The sequence below is a fragment of the Rhinolophus sinicus genome, chromosome 1 (genome assembly GCF_057876585.1).
Source record: "Rhinolophus sinicus isolate RSI-liver-muscle chromosome 1, RSI-T2T, whole genome shotgun sequence".
In the NCBI taxonomy this organism is placed as follows: Eukaryota; Metazoa; Chordata; class Mammalia; order Chiroptera; family Rhinolophidae; genus Rhinolophus; species Rhinolophus sinicus.
In genome coordinates this window covers 38,055,891-38,070,906 of record NC_142501.1, presented here as the reverse complement: position 1 = coordinate 38,070,906, position 15,016 = coordinate 38,055,891, and the positions used below count along the sequence as shown (strand labels likewise).

At 39.7% G+C, this 15,016-nt stretch overlaps 1 protein-coding gene across 13 annotated transcripts in view; it reads left to right on the top strand.

Annotated features, from left to right (window-relative positions):
• Window positions 1–5,480: 5,480 nt before the first annotated feature.
• SOX5 (SRY-box transcription factor 5) overlaps window positions 5,481–15,016 on the top strand; it is a 946,176-nt gene continuing 936,640 nt past the window's right edge. For 3 of the 13 annotated variants that reach the window (XM_088798389.1, XM_088798410.1, XM_088798390.1), the window contains exon 1: window positions 6,500–7,030. The gene's annotated coding sequence lies outside the window, so the exon portion shown is untranslated. Of the gene's footprint in view, window positions 5,577–6,430; window positions 7,031–15,016 lie in introns of those variants that run through there. The other 10 variants (XM_088798391.1, XM_088798399.1, XM_088798392.1 and 7 more) reach the window with 8 other exon arrangements.

Sequence of the window (15,016 nt, the reverse complement as noted above, 5' to 3'; positions counted from 1 at the left end):
AGCCAATTCAGCATTCTCAGACCATTTAGCTATGCATATTACTGAATAACCATCTTAAAACTTTTTTTTCCCCCCTACAAACAGTACCACACTCAATTATGTCCATTGACCTTTATCCTGTTTTGGACAAATCATCTCACCATTTCTTTCTTTTCTTTTTGTACTGAAACATTTAAGAGACTTTATATATTGTAATTTCCTGTTATAGGAAGACAGAAAAATGCACTGTGGACCACAGCTATGTCCAGATAAATACTAAGTATTCAGAAACTATCTATAGGCATCAAAAACTTTTATTATATAAAAGCTTTATCATTTACTTGTTTATGCAGCAAATAGCAGAAGTAGCTGAAAAATTAATGGGCATATTGCACAATCAAAGAGGTGGTTAAAATACCTGGAAGTGGTATGACCAAATCTGACCACTTGGGTAGTGATCCAATTGATTACTCTATCTTGGAGCAAAGTTACCTGGAAAGTAGCAATTTTGAGCATTTAGTTTAGGGTGCAATAATTTAACACAGTCTCTCTCTCTCTTTTTTTAATCAACCTATGAATTAAATTCTAAATTTGTTTAAGGGCATCAGCACCAATGAGAAGATATGGAGTAGAAGTCCCAGACACCTAGAGATTGAAATTTTATTTACTCTCTTCAAATAATTTACTGGAATTCAAATAAGAATATTTTTTAGTGATTTTTTTTTACCACTTTCTTCATTTTATGTGCTCTTGTTAACCTTTCAGTTTGTCCATTCTTTCACTTGCCATCCATATATCACATATTATATCATGGAGTTGGTAATATAGTACCAAAAATCTGTAAGAAGTAACAGAAACAGGAGTCATCATGAGTTCATAGACCCAAATACATAAACCTTGGGGGCCTCAAGTTTAAAATATTATTACCTTGCTTGACAATTAGTTCTGATACCAATTCTAAATCAGCAAAATATATCAGCCATTACTCTTTTTCTTATAACTAAAATCAATGTATCTCATTGCATGCAAACCTCTATATATTTATGATATGAATTCTGTAGCAATAGAGAACACAGAATATATTGTTAAAGCTAAGCTTGAAAGAAATCCACATATTTAAAAAACTCTTTCTACATGTTTAAATCCTCCCACATTGTATACTCATTATTTAAAATTAAAGGACACACGTCAAATTGAAAAACAGTGAATTAAGAGACAAGATGTGGAACTACAAGTTATTTCACTTGAATAGAACCAATCTTGTTCTCTCTGGTTTTTCTCCCAGGAAAGGAAAATTTAACAATCAGAATAATAAACACACTTAACTAATAAGAGCAATGCAGTTGTGGTTTTGGTTGTGTAAAGTATCTGGGCTTTATACATTATTTCCTTTTTCAAAACTGTGGCTGAAATTTAAAAATTTCATCCTAAATATTTACCAAAATGAGAAAGTTTAAAAAATTTGAATTCACTTTTAAATGTATACACTCCCTCACATGTCAGTCAACTTTGGCAACAAAACCAGTGTTGGCAGTTTTACCAACTCTTTTTAACCAGTTCAGTTCAGTCTGGCTCTCAGTTGTTAATACAGTACTACCGATCCTTAATTCGTACAACCACAGGGGAATGTTTAAATAAAAGAACACTCGATTTCATAGCAGTTTTTAAATGAAAACATATGTATCTGTAATAGGGCTTTAAAAGTTTTTTTCAGTAAGAACTTAATGTGTGGCATCTGTGAAGTATAGGGTATCTTTTTTCTATGTTTCTGAAGAGGCACATTAGACCCAATAAAATTAATACTTTCGATGTCGCTATCTCAGGAGTTATCAGGATGAAGAACACCTAAGGAAGGAAAATTGTTGTTGGTTTTCCTTCCATAGTTAATCCTGTATATTGTACTTAGGGAGAAAAGAAGAGAAAGAGAAGAAGACCTCAAAATACTTTCTCAAAGCTGGTTGATTTGCAGAGGCTCACTTCTAAAATTTGATATGCATATTGCGTTTAGTGAGACTGGTAAAAACAGACATGGGATAAACCACTCATATACCTGGGATTCTCATCAAATATTTTAAGGTTCCTTTGAGTGGTGTCAATGCTTAAATCCATAATTACTAAACTTAAATCACTATTTTATAATACACTTTTGTTAATGGCGGATTGGCAAACTACCCTAATTTTAAAAAATAAAAGCAAAATGGATAATTCATAACCATTAAGATTACATGACATAATTGGTCTCTTGCATCGCCTAAATTTCTCTCCACTTCGCAGGTTACAGATTTTCATATTTATTAGTATCCCTCTCTATCTTCTTTAGGATTCTTAAGTACCCTGTCTCTGCGATTTTTAACGTATATGACCAAATAAATCCAAAATGAATTTTGTGTAAATCAACTAGGGTCAAATATTGTATATATCTAATATTTACTAGCATTCTGTCAGTATCTCCAGATATGTTGGAGGGACTGCGATTGCTCCAAACAGTTTTAGAGACTGTTGAATATCTTGGACAAATGTTATATTTGCCCAGTATTTCTAGTTGCCTCATGATACAGCTAGAATATGGGGCTGCAGATTGATACAAATCTCAGTTGATATGCCTTTATTTTCCCCACATTTTGAGAGCTATATATAGTATACATCTGTCCATGAATATATGTATGTATGTTGTATATACATCTGAATATATATAGTAAGTAGCATGGCAAAGTTGTTAAGAGTCTTGAAGCTAGATTACTTTGGTTTGAGTCCAGGCTCCATCAGCTGCTAATTGTAAAACCTTGGACAAGTTATATAACTTCTCTGTGCCTCAGTTTCCTTATCTGTAAAACAATATAATAAAATTATGTGCCTCATGGAGTGGTTGTGAGGATTAAATGAGTTTATATACATAAAGCACTTACATAGAATAATGCCTGTTAAATTTACAGGGATTCAAAAACTTTAGTAACTTATTATATATATCATATGGATATATTACATATATAATATACAATTGCTAGCCTGTAAAATAAGACAATTTCACATATATTACTAAATACCTTTTATATTTAATATGTAGTATGTATGTATGCTCCATATGGCACATTTAGATTTTGGAAATTTCAGTTATCTAATGACCAATGTAGGTGAAAATACCAACATAGCTCATGTCTGGACTGTACAGAGTATAAAGTTGGTATTTTAAATCTTCACATTTAATGAAATATTTCTTGCTGGAAAGTGGCCCCAGTATAGAGTGCAAGTGGCATCCAGGTAAAATAAAACAACCCAAGGTTAAAGCTGGAGCCGTCTGGATTCACATTCTGGTACAACCACTTAGGAGCTGTATGATTTGGGGCAAGTCACTTAACTTTTCTGTCCTTCAGTTTTCTGATCTGTAAAACAGGGATGTAACATTTCTTGCAAGTTTATGGTAAGAAGTAGAGAGGACATACATAAGAAAAGCACTTGGCCAAGAGCCTGGCACATAGTAAATGCCTGATAAATAGAAACACTGATCTTTAATATGTCAGTCCTGCTTCAAATGTGGGTGTTTTTTTAAAGCCCAACACAAACAAACATCCCACTGGGAGTTTTTGATCAACTATGCTGTTGCTGCATAATTATCATAGGTTAGTCTTAAGGCATGTGGTTTCAATAACCATAATGGTTGGAAGTTTTCCTGTCTATAAGAGCAAAAGGGAAGAGGTTGGTGTAATTAAAGTTTTACCAGTATCTCACCAGGCAGCTTGCAGCTTCGCCCTTTCTCTCCCTCTGCCCAGCTTTCCCTCTCTTGACAGTAGGAAGCCTCTTGTCCCAAAAGCTGTTGCACTGAAGCAGTAGATGCTGAAATCCTGAGGAGGTGGCACCTCTCTACGTAGTGCTATTAGGTCAAGCAGGCACCTTTTTCTCCCACTTGCCAGAGACCCAGGGGTAAAGGATTAACTTTGCCCTTTTATTTTCACTGAGTATGCCTGAGAGAACTGGATTAAAAGCCAGGGGAAGTTCACTGTAAATGACTATTTTTTTCAAATGTTATATATTTTTATATAATTGGTAGCAATGGGCCATTTTTTGTAGTTGGGCCTGATTTGCCTCTTGCACATTATATAAGGACCTGGGCCTGACATAGTAATAGCTCATTGTGAAAAGCAACTGAATATGTATTATGAGAATAAATTACTTAATTATGCCCAAAACTTTAAAATAAAAACAACACTGAAATTCAAGGTACAGTACAATTATTGATGAATTCTTATATTCTTATTACACAAGAGGCTCGGACTTGCAGCTTTCATGATAGGAAATATAAAGAAAAAGTAACGTATAGGAAAGGTGTTTCATGCATATATACAGAGAATTTTTTTCACACAGTTGGGGAGGCCACATTGATCCAGCCATTTAAATATTATTATACGTGGTCTCTCTCATTAAATGCTTAAGGAAACAGCACAATTGTTTAAGGATACACATTTAGAATACCACATCCAGAGCTGTATCCAAGTTCCAAATGATTACACTGCTTATAAATTCTAGGCGGATCATAATTTAGAGTCCCCATGAAAGCTCTGAGTTTATTTGATTGTTCTCTTAATTACTGGGCTCTATGCTATCAAATATTTGCGGAAGAGGAAGGTTTTCTTTGTGGGAGTGGATAATAACTGTGCTTACACTTTGAAAATTTTGCCTTGAGTTATTAAGATTTGCATTTCTCACTTTTGTTCTAAGGGAAGGTGTTTAGCCATTTTTAGAAAGCAGGTACCAAATAATCAATCATCAAACACCCCAGAAAGTTTCCACTCTAGACAAGTGCAAACTTTTAGGTATTAACAATCCACCTCCAGAAACAAACCTACAAATGGTGGAAAGGGGGAGAAAGGATGTATCACTTTTCTAGGTGAATATATCGCGATTAGAATGTGTTGCATGCATTAAGAAACTGTATTTGCTTACTAGCTGCCGCTTAAAAACCAGCCAGAAGTCAGAGAGGGATCGCACAGACAGGCAAGCCCTAAGCCTACCTCCCATGCTGCTTCAGTGCCTTGCTCTCCCAGGCGCGTGAAGGATAAACAGACTGTGGTCATTGATCCCCTGGTGGTGTTGTTGCACTCTGGGAAATGCTGCCCCCCACCCCCACCCCACCCACGGGACGCGGCTTACTCAATGGATGCGCGTCTGGAAAAAAACAAAACAAAAACAAAACATCACCGAGATGAGGAAAGAGAACATTCAAATCGGTTTAAAGCTAGTGAAGAGGCAGGGAACACAGAAAAAGAAACGTGTTGCTCGTATTGTGTTTTAGTGCCCTTTCTCCATCGCTCTCCTCCAGACCCACTGCCTCCTTCGCGACGCCTCCTCTCGCCACTTTCTGGATACCAGTTCTAGGAAGATCAGGCAGGATTCCCGCCCTCCGTCCACCCTAGTTTGAGATTTAATAGGATTCCACCCCTCCACCCCACCCCCCTCCCGGCAAATCGTCAGCTGTTTTAAGTCAATGAAAGTAAGATTCTTAGAGATAAGCGCCGAAGCAGTCCGGGAGCTGTCAGAGCACACACTTAAGCCCCACCGCTTCTGCTCAGGGCAATACCTACGGAGTTTCTTCCGAGAGTGATGTAAGTCTCAGGGTCTCTCTCTCCTCTCTCTCTCCTCTCTCTCTCCTCTCTCTCTCTCTCTCTCTCTCTCTCTCTCTCTCTCTCTCTTCTCGCTCTCGCTCTCGCTCTCGCTCTGTCTCTGTCTCTGTCTCTGCCTCTGTCTCTGCCTCTGTCTCTGCCTCTGTCTCTGCCTGTCTCTCTCTCCTTCAGGTGCCAACTCAAACGTCGCAGGACTCGAAGCCCAGAACCGAGCTTCCCTCCCCCCGCTCCATCCCCAATATCATTCCTTGGTTCTTGGGCATTGGGTTTTTTGGCTTCACCCACACAAAACAAAACCAGTTGAAGCACCCCGGAGGCAGAGATGGGAGCGCCTAAAAACTTTTCTTCCCTGCCCCCAGACCCAGGAGTAGGTGGGCGCAAAGCGCCGGCGGCGGGGATCTGCGGGCACGCAGCCGGGCTCGAGGAGGCAGTGGTTGCTTTAAAAACCGAACCTCTCGCTGCTCCAGCTTCCGCGCTGGGCAGACAGCGGCTCTCCTCCCAGAAGGTTCCGCGGACACACGCAGACCCCCACGCGTGCTCTCCCGGCGAGCTTTACTGTGTGCAAACAGGGTTGGGGGCAAGAAGGGGCCCAAGTCACAGTTACAGGGCAACGGGTGAGGTTCCAGCGCAAGGAAGAAGTTGACAAAGGGGACTTGACTAAACATGAATGCGTATTTATAGACGAGAGCTCCATCGAGATCTAGAGATATCCCACTCTCCCTGCCTCCTTCCATTCCTGCCATTTCATTTTATCGCTCCTTTAAGTGGAGGGCAGATTTTTTTTTTTTTTTTTTTTTTAACATTCCTGCACGGTGTGGGTAATCACCGCGTTATTTACAATCTAGTTACACTGCAGCAGACAGGGAAGCAAACTCTGGGGCTCCTTCCCTTCGGATGGACAGAAAGGGCGGCCGGGCGGCGAGCTGCAGGAAGGAGGTCAGGGTGGGTTTGCGGGAGCTTGGGGGTGACCTGGAGAGAGCCGGAGCCCCCAGCGCTACCCCCGCGCCCGCCCCCGCCCTCGCCGCACCCCCCGGGGCGGGCGCCGGGCCTCGGTGACCGCCGGCTGGTGCGCTGCCCTCGCCTCCCCCATTGTTCCTACTGTCTTTTTGCCTTTTGTTATTTGCACTCGCATTGTGTTGTTTGTCTCTGAAGCCGCCTCATGACCAGCAAAGGGATTTCACCTCGTCCTTGAGAGCTACACGGGGAGCGCGAGCGAGCGAGAGACTGGGGGAGAGGGGCGCGCGCGCGCACAAACTCACACACACACACATACACACACACACACATACACACACACACACACAGACACACACACACACAGAGTGAAAAAGGCGAGCCACCAAAACCCATCTCCAGTCTCCTCCCGGGGCCCCCAAGCCCGCCACTGTGCCACTTTGCATCCCACGCCAGAGGAGACATTAAGGAGACCCGGTAAGGTGCGTGAAACGCAGCGTTTTAACTTTGTTGTTCGTCCCGATGTTGTTGTGGGCAGACCTCCAAGGCGCAGAGCTCCCCTCAGCCGCTCGCGGTACCCGCCACTCAGCACTCGTTCCCCGCTCCAGCTGGAGAGCCTGCTGAGGAGGGAGGGGGCCGCCACCGGAGTTTCCTCAAGTACAGAGGGAGGGGGACTGGGCTGGGGGTGAGGAAGAGGCGAGAGGCGGCTCGAGACTTGAAGTGGCCCTGTCATCTTCGGGGGTCGCCTGTTGGGGGAAGACCCTGAAGTGTGGGCTTGGACCCAGTTCAGGAAAGGGATAACTTTTATATTTTTGTTGGGGAGCCTGCGTGCTGTTGCCGGTATTGTTTTGTAAGTGGTGGCGGTGGAGGTGGTGATGAGAGATAAGAGCAGAAGTGCAGGGAAAATCCTAGGCTAGTCTGTGCACCTTGGCTAACGACAAACGACAGAGCCTAAAAGTTGGACAAAGCTTCTTACCCTTCCGAGAACATAAACGCGACCCCCAACCTACCCCACAACCTTAATATTCCCCGTTTTCGTCTTTTTGTTTCGCTTTCTGCAATTCCTCTCGCTACCACTCCCCCTCCCTCCCGCCCGGAATTTCGGAAACTAGTCTCATCCTTCAGGATTCAAGGGATTTCAGAGACCGGAAGCTTTAATTTTATTGCAACTACTTACCCCCCCACCCCTACCCCACTCAGTGTACGAAGTGAAGATCACTCACGTGTTGTGTCACTTTAAGCGCAGGTATGGGAAATGTCGCTTGCACTTTGGGGCTACAGTAATAAGCAAGGAAAAGAGGTTATACCAGTTGAAATCAAATTGGATTTGGAAATGTTTCCATTTGATAGCAGCAGTTACTTGCGTATTGATCTGCTGCCCACGGATGCATACGAAGCACTATTTACATATTTTAATAGTAATTTTCCTTACACTTTGCAAAGCAAATATATTAATAAATACTTTAACCCTGGTGAATAGCTGAAGACGTTGGCCTCTAAATTCAGTGTGGTTGAATGTGAATTCATTTCAGTCTTTCTCAACTAAAGCAGGTCAAAATGAGGAATTCTGTGAATATGCAGAGTGATGTTGTCAGTGTCAGCCAACCCAGGTACTCTGGGTGGCAGTCAACTGTACTTCAGAAAAGTTTAGGAATTTGTTCTATCCCAGTTGAGATCCTCACCATATCCAGATATCCAAAGTAGTTTGTCAAGAAAGGCATGAGAGGATTTCCCCAGAGGCTTCCTTCGGGCTCAGCACAGCCCTTTAGTCAAGGACAAGACCAACGGAGATCTGTGGGATTTTGGGTAATAAGTGTGGGAATCTGCAAAGGGACTAGACAGAGTGATTTGTTTCCTTGATGCTCGTAAATAATGTCCCCTAGTATCCTTTAAAAAAAAAAAAATCCATACAAACAAAACAGGCCAATGAAGTAGACGCGTGGGAGATTCTAGGCAATGGGCATTTCAATCAGAAAAAGCAGAGCAGTTTTTGATCAGGATTACAGGAGTGAGGTCTGATTGCCAAGAGTGATTAGGTTAAGGACCAGATGCTTTTAAAGCATAGGAAAATGTTTTCTTAAGTTTGACTTTTATAGAATTTGAAAGGAGGATGATGTCTTAGTCTTCACAGAACTGCTGAATTTTGATCTGTCTAATTTTGAAGGAATTCAGCTGCATGTGAACTGCTGTTAGCTGTGATAGGGAAGGAATCTGGTTTCAAATGCAGCTACATGTGACAAAGTTTCTGGGGGTGCTTCTTCCTGATTTAAATATAGCTCTGAGACTGAAGCCTAGATAAATTCAGCCACAATGATTTAAAATCATAAGCACTTACTCTGAAAGTTCTCTTAGGCATTGTACAAAGTTCTGATTATGTCACCAACTGATTATTCCTCAGAACTATACAAGATAAAAATCATAGCATCACTTAAAACTGATGCAATACAGCCTGAAATCCTTAAACTGGTAGGGATTGCTGTTGTTTGCCTAAAAGGTAGATCTTTCATCACATGAGTTGTTTAAAAACATTTAATTGTGGGGGTGGGAAGGGATGTGCATAATTATTTAGTTATTTGTGTTAATTATATAGTAGCATACTCGCTTGAAATTCTTTCTTTTTGTTTTTCTTTTCTTTCCAGTGGTCTTCTAACAACCTTATTCATGAAGAATTTGTTTGCTTGTGGGTTTTTAAAAATCTCTTTTTGTAGCCTTTTTGAATGGATAAGATTGAACCAATTTTACATAGACCTGAAAGAGTAAATGCTTAATGTATGAAAAAAAAAAAAAAAAGAGCTTCAACTCTTAATACAGAAACCCTGTACTAGTTTTGCTGTTGAGCTTAAACAGTTCTGGTTGAATGGCATGTTATATACAGGATTCAGAACTCTCAAAGGTATTTGGTAAATAGCCGGGCATTTGAGATCCAGTACTTATTTCAAGTTAACTTAGTGCTATACATGTAAATGTACATCCTGTTTAGACTGACACATGGTTTTGTAAAAGGAAAAAATGAATATACCCTTATAAAGATGTTATCTGTGGAGTGTATGGAGTAAATAAGAAATAACAAAAAAGTGAAGTTTATATTCAGATATGATGGCTTCTGCTTTTTTTTGGTTTGTTTGTGTGTGTGTGTTTGTGTGTGTGTGTGTATGGTTGGGGGTGAGGCACGAACTGTAGGGAGAGTTTAAAATGTCATTTTCTATTTAAAAGAATTAATTTGAATGTTTGAATAATTTTTTTCTTATAAAGCAAATGAAAAATATGATATAATGATTAAAAGGATATACCTTCTTCTTGTAAAAGCTCTATTCTTTCATTGGGTGATAGGCAATCATTATTTTGAAGGCATGTTCAGATTATGTAAAAAAGATATGCAGGGCAGGATGAAACTTGTTTTTCGTAATCGAAAATATACTAGATTTCAAATAATTTAGAGTTCCATTGTTGAACGCTGTTTAGATTTCCAACAGGTAAAATTGCTGGATATGATTGATTAGCATAACCTGGATGATTCACCCAATATCTAATCACCGCCAGTGGTAGAGTTTTCCCTAGAGTTTTGAGAGTAACCTGGAAAACTTATTTATCTAGACGTGAAGTCAGTGTGTTCCCTCAGATACATACTCATCACAGTTTTTTAGCCTGAGAAATGTAGATTTATTTTAAAGGCAAAAAAAGTGCTTGGCTGTTTCAAATAAACTATATCCTGCATTTAGAGTTGTAGATAGTTAATAAAATAAAAGTCCAATTTTGTTCCAAACATTGTTTTAAAACACCCATTCGTAAATTGTCTACATTTGGTTTTCATATGTTAATGATTTGGGATCTGAAACTTCTTTCAGAAAGGCATTTTGGTTTATCTTAAAAAACACTACACAAAACTGTCTAAACAACTTTGTAAATAAACTGTTCCAAATGCCTCAATTTGATGAATGAATTAAAGAATTATAGTTCTTAATCCAATTATGATCAGCCTTGTTATTCCATTTCCCATTTGGGGAAGTTTGGGGAGTGGGAATGGTAAATGATTTTCAAATGTGAGTGGGGTCTTTGCTGTTTATTTTCTGTGTGTGATGTAACATAAATAATTACTCATACCTAACATTTAGAAGGATTTTAGACGTAGGGAAGTTATTTCATGATCTTCAATTAAACCGAGAGTTTATTTGCATGAAAAGTTGTTCTTAAGGAGGAGTAGAATAAAAATCTTAAGAATATAAAGCAAGGATCTAACCTTTTGCTTAAAAATAATGAATTTTTATATTTAAAGGGAAAGAAATGGAACCCTTAATTAAGGCTTGGTAGTAGGGCAGACACTCAGGAACTTTTAGTTACTTTCAGCTGGGCCATGTTGGGATGTTCTAGTTGGGATGTACTAGTTAATAAACTTTGCTATATTCAATTTCTTTGTCTTTAAAATTAAGGGGGGAAATGCTTTTTGGGTTGTTCCCTACCCCTCTAGCTGTCTACATGGGTGCTTTCAAATGCTCTCCCGAGCAGGGGCCTGAACTTTTTTAGGATGGACCCTTAATAATAGCCTCGTTTGCTTTGACGGACCCTTCTGAATTTCTGCCCCATTTGCTCAGTTTAACCTCTGGCTTAGAAATTACTTTACTCAAAGGTGTTAATAGCTTATTATGGTTTAATTCTCTTACTAATTGTTATTGTATTATTATTATTGTTATTGTTATTATACTTTATTATGACCACCTAATTCCTTAGAGAAAGATTTGTGAAGATTACAAGTATCAAGTGAAGCTGCCAAGAAGAGATATTTATAAACATAGGGATTTTTTTTTTCGGTACCATTCAAATCATTACTTATAGTCAAGTAATCACTGTGCCTACAGGTAAGGATAACACTCAGTAGGGGCAGTATATTGATAAAGTTAGAGGGAAAATGAATGCATTTAAACAATACATTGAATAAAAATCCGTTAAAAATTTGAGCCTTAAAAAATAAAAAAACACCCAGAAAAAAAATGAATTTCCAGGAGTGGTAGTGGTGGTGGTGGTATTGAATTCTACAGGTATAGGTCCATCCATTCTTTATTGATAAAAATTCATTATAAGTTAAAAAAAGAAAAATAAAACCTGATTATATCTTTGCTGCTCAGTTGCTTATCATTCAGTTACCTCATGACTATGTGGTACCACGTGTTCAATGAGGTCAAACAGTGCAGCAGTCAACAGGATAGAAAGGCTCTGGTTTGATGTCTAGTTGGCAGTCTCTGGAAGCTCAGGTATTGCATTGTCACTACAGAACCTATTAAAGCCTTGGAGGTAGAAAATTCAGGAAAGAACCAGGATGCTTAAGAGGCAATCCCACTAGATTTTTGGAGCACTCAATTTAGGTCTGTTTATAATTTTTCTAAGACTTCACTTGGAGTTCTTAACATTTGGTACTCTGCCCCTTTTCTTAACCTCTAATGCTGGAGATTGTAATGCTTTTTCTTACAGGGATATGCATGAATCACGCTAAATACTGTATGTCAAATTCCTAGCATGGGGTCTGTCTGTCATGAACTAGGTGCTCAGTAAATGTTAGCTACACTCTTTCCTCCCTCCAGTCACGTCTTTTTGGTCATTAATAATGTTTGAAACTTCAGTTTGTACTTGTTTTGAAGTTTTTTGAGTCCAGGAAGAAAAATATATCACTTTCTTGAGGCTGAGATCAACGCTTTAAAACAGTGATTCAATTAACATCTATATATGATCTCTGACAATGCAGTTGTACTAAGATGCTGTATTTAGTGCAAGTGTGAATTCTATCTTTTATTCATATAAATGTACCTTCAATAATTAACATTTTATCCTATATAATAGGTAAAAGCAAACAAACACGTTAGGACTTAATTGTAGATTTATCTTCTTAGTCTCCTTTTGATTTCCCATTACAGATATAAGCTAGTGGAAATTTATTGTTATTTTTTCCATTAATAATTATCTACCTCTGGGTTATGTTAAGTTATAGTTTATGTGGATAGAGAGAAATTCCACTTGGAAAAATAAATAAATCTGACTTTGCAATATTTTGCCCTATGGAGTCAACATTTCCTTCAAAGAGAATATTATAGGTTTGTTTGTTTCAATTGGGTGCAAGGAGAAAGGCACAATAAATATACCATTGCCTTTTTGGAGAGATGGTACATAATACTAACATGGAGAATTTAGTGGTTGTTTTATCTTCCCAATGATACAGAGAATTTATCTGTAAGTACAGCTGACCAAAAATAAAGGAAAGGCTTTTTAAAAAAGCAAATACATGCTTTGGTTATTCCATTAATTTGGGTCCCTCAAGAAGCAGATGTTAAGATGGAATTAGACGTGTAACAAGTTTATGGGGGGCAGGGCGAGAGCAGGAGAAGGCTAGGACAGCCTTTCCACTGATCCAGGTTTGACAGTTATGCAAGGAGAGGTGGAAGAAAGGAAGGAGGATCTAGTAGGGAGAAGCTGACTGTAGCACAGTCCAAGAAAGGTTTAGCTAGGCAGACAGCCACGGGAGGCATCCTCTATCTCCAAGGAATGGCCTGCATTTTCAGCCCCACTGGGCTCAGTCATTGGCTGGGATCAGCCCCCTGGAAGCATGGCCTGGGTGCTCAAATGATGCTAGAGATATAGAGGCAGCGGGTGGGGCACTGAGTCCATTATATTCTCGCAACAGGAGATCTGAGTGGGCCTACCATTAAAGACCTGGAGTTGTTTTTTTTTTAAGCTCTCTGAAGCTTTATTTTCCTCCACTGTAAAATAAGCACAATGGCAGTATCACTTCATGGAGTTCTAGTCATGATTAAATGAAGTTATATGAGATTATATATAAATCTGTAGTACCATGCATGGCACAGAGGAAATGCTCAATATGTGCATTGTGCTCTGTTTAATGTACTTATAAAATGCAAGTGAGCGGTAGAGCTGAATTGTATCCGGTGATCATAAATATATTTAAACAATTGATATTTCATATAATTAGAAGGCATTTTGTTCATGCAAGCAAACATCCTTAGTGCGTGCCTTTTAAATATGGCACAATTAATTTCTCATGCTTCAATCCTTGTTTTTAGCAGGTTGTAAACCATACAACAGATAGACCAACTGACCTTGACTGTCTTCAGGTAATTTGGCTTAAAGCACCACGGAATGTTCTCTGCATTTCCTTACCCCTCTAGGCTTCCTATTCAGTTGAGAAGCAACTTGCACTGTAAGTCTGTATTTTATCTTGAGCCTCAAACACCTTGCCAGTCTTCACTCCCCTGTATTACTGTTCCTAAACCAACTTGCTGCACCACAAAGCACTGAACTCAAGTGGCCCTCAGCGCGAGCTCCTGCTGTGATGAGTCACAGAGCCACCAGCACTTTGTTGCGTTAGGTTTGATCACTGCCATGAGCAGTCCTTCGATTGTCAGCTAAGAGACCCTTCAGGGAGTTGTCCCTTAATAGAAAGTCTCTTTTCTTCCCTCCTGTTGTAACTTTAAATTAAAAGAAACTGTAGAGGAGCTGGTGGCATTGCAGCAAGCAGTTCATTCTTCTACCCACTGGGAGAACAACATCTGAGAACAGACGTTACTGGACTGAGAATTGAGTTGTTGCTATTTTTTGGGGGGCTAGCATGGGGGGGCGGGCAGTTGCAGTGGAGGATGAAGACCTTGTCACTTACAGTCACTCAGACTGACTCTTAGTAATGTCATGGAGAGCAATCCTGGTGCAGACTAGGGAGCATTTTTTTTTGGATGTAAGATAATTGACAGCATATTAGTTTCAAGGGGGATTCTTGAGACCACTGGTATTTGGGCCCCACTTTTTAGGTGGTTCTGTGTGTTGTACTGTGGGAAACTGGCACTGGGACAACTTCAAAATCCAAGGAGGGTAGGAGGCAGGAAAAGAGAGCTAATTTTTGACACATTCCTCAGACAAGTGACCCCTCTGGGGAATCTGTGCCCAGGATAAAGACTGCTTACTGTGAGGCTTCTGGCATAGTTTTCCCCAAATAGCGAGCGCTGGTTACTTCAATGTCACTGGTTAAAAAGGCTGACGAACTTAACATTTGTAAGGAAAAAAAAAAAAAAGAAAGAAAAAGATGTTAGTACTTTTGACAGCATGTTTCCTAGATGCCGTTGCTCACTAAACTTCTGATTTAACTCTGCTGAGCCAGGCTTTACATCCTCTGTATAGCAGTTGCTGGTCCATTCCCATTCTCCATTCTGGGTTAGGGCCTGCCCTCAAATCCGATGTCGGCTAAGATTTCCTGGTGTAATTCGGGGCCGCTGAAAGCTGAAGTTATTTGATGTGTTGTATCAGGAGCTGACTAAGGTCTGCATGTAAGTTCTTAGGATGTGAGCTGTTACTATACTGTGTTGGCAGGCTGTCATATGTGTCTCATTTACTCTTGCACTGGACACGGCTTTTGAACAAGTGCATACTGTTTCTTATAATTCTGCCTTGACTTTTCTTACTTCACTCTCTCAGCC